The following is a 2,252-nucleotide window of genomic DNA, read 5'->3' as shown; positions in this document are numbered from 1 at the left end:
CGGGAGCAGCAGGGTCTCCTCGCGCAAGCCGGCAGCCTGCGGGAGGAGGTGAGGACGGCGAGAGGCAGCGGGGATCCGGGCATCCCGCCGCGGGCACCCCCGGAGCGGCAGGAACCAGGGCGAGGCCACGGGCCCCTCTCCCGGCCCCTCTCCGCTCCGCGCGGGTTGGTGGCGGCGGCCAAACGGGTTGCCGGACGCTAACCCACGATCGGCGGCCGTTTGCTCCGAGCAGAACAGGAAGCTGCTCGCGGAGGGAGACCGGGCGAGGCAGAGGATGCAGGCGCTGGCGGCGGAGAAGGCCGACCTGGAGGTACCGGCGTGGCAGCAGGGCCGGAGCCGGGCACCGACGCCCCCGGCCACTTGCTGCCGCGCTCGGCGTGTTCGCCGGGGCCGAGGACGGTCCGCAGCCCCGGCTCGGGGAGCTCCGGGTGGAGCTGGCCCCTTCCCTCCCCGGACCGCGGCGCCAACTCACTCCGGCAGCCGGAGCCAGCCGGGTCCCGGCCTCGCGTGACCCCCGCGGTGCTTCGGGCCGCTGCGACATCCTGCCGCAGCGCTTTCCGCCCGCGAACCACGCGGCGCCGGGGCACGTTATCCTGTTTGCTTTAGCTCCACGGCGCCCAGAGCGGCGCTGCAGCAGGTCCGATCCGCAGGTGCCAGGCGGCTGCGAGGCCTCGGCCACAGGGGAGCCGCGGGGTCCATGCAATGGCGGCAGCCGGAACCTCCGGCTCCTCCGGCCCCTCTGGCCCTCGAAGGCTCTGGACGCCTGCTGCGATGCGGGAGGAAGCCCCAGGGCATTGCAAAGCCTCCAGCTCTTGGGGCAGGCAGGATCGGCCCAGCGCGCTCCGCCGCGATGCCGATGCCGCGCAGAGCTGGCGCGTCCTGGCTCAGCCGGCTGCTCCGAGCCCCCGTTTGGGGCGCGCGAGGCACCAGGATGGCCCTGACGCTCCCCCTTTCCTCTGCCCAGACCCGGCTGCACCAGCGCGAGGAGCTGCTGTCGCGCGGGGAGGCGGCGCTGGCAGAGGTGAGCGGAGCACGGCTGGGCCGCGGTGCCGGGCTGGAGCCTCCCGCCGCCGCTGCAGCCTTGTCCTGACGCCCCGGCGCCTGCCGTGGGACCGGCCTGCCCTCCCCAGCCGCAGCCCCGCTCCCGTTCGGCTGAGACTCCTCGGCTGCCGGATGGGACGGGACGGGAGCAGGCCCGGCCGCGCTCGCCCTGGGCGACTGGTACTGCCCTACGCCGGAGCCGTGCTCGGCCTGCAAAGCCCCCTTTTAAGCCCGTTTTCTCCGGTGTGGCCCCTCTCCCTCCCGGCGCCCCGGCCAAGGGTCCCGCACTGGGGACGGGGCTCCCGGGGGTCTTTCGCGCCCTCCCTGCCCGCCGGGGCAAAGCCCTGCCGGGCCCCGTCCCCACGCTCACGGCCGCGCGCCCTCGGCAGAGGACGCAGCAGGCGGAGGAGCTGCAGGCGAGCCTGGAGGAGCACCGCCGCGCCGTGCAGGTAGCGGCCCCGCTCCAACCGCCCTGCTTGCTCCGGGGTCCCTGGGGCAGCGCCTCGCGTCCCGGCAGAGCCCGGCTGCCGCCGCCGCCGTCCCAGCCGGTGCCCCGCGCCACGCTCGGGAGCCCTGTGCCGCCTGAACGCTCCTCTCCCCGCCCAGGAGCTGCGTCGGGAAACGGCTGGGCTCCGGGAGCAGCTGGGACAGACCTGCGAYGCCTTGGCCACGTGAGTCGGCGCCCCGGGCCGGGCTGCGGCTCCGGGTGTCCGGGAAGCGTCCGGCGCCTCGTGGAGCCGCAGCCGGCTGTGCGGAGGCCAGTACACGGGCCAGGGGCTGGCACCCCGGACGGCTCCGGACAGCCCCGGCTCCCCATCCCGCTCCCAGTGGTGCGGAAGGGGCCTCGCGGGTGGCTCCCTCCCACCTCTGGGACGCCGTGGAGCCGTGCACGCGTCCGTGGTGGCGGCTCCATGTCCGGCAGCTGCACGTGCACCCGGAGCGGCGGCGGCAGGCCAGCGCAGYGCTGCGCCCTCCCCATGCGGCCGAGCTCAGCCCGGCTGCTCCCAGCCCTCGTTCTCGCAAGGATGCTGAAAACCCGCGCTGGGAAGAGCCCCAAAAGCGCTAAGAAAAGGGGAAGGGGGAGGCAAAGGGTGAAGAGCACAAGGGGGGGGCGGCAACAGGGGTGTCCCGGCCCTCAGCCCTGCGGCAGCACCGTGCTGCCGCCGCCGCCGCCCTGACGAGCGCTTGGCTCCGGAGCCATTTTTGGGAGC

Source organism: Apteryx rowi, unplaced genomic scaffold, assembly GCF_003343035.1.
Source record: "Apteryx rowi isolate R43461 unplaced genomic scaffold, aptRow1 scaffold_1982, whole genome shotgun sequence".
Taxonomy (NCBI): Eukaryota; Metazoa; Chordata; class Aves; order Apterygiformes; family Apterygidae; genus Apteryx; species Apteryx rowi.
This window is presented reverse-complemented; position numbering follows the sequence as displayed.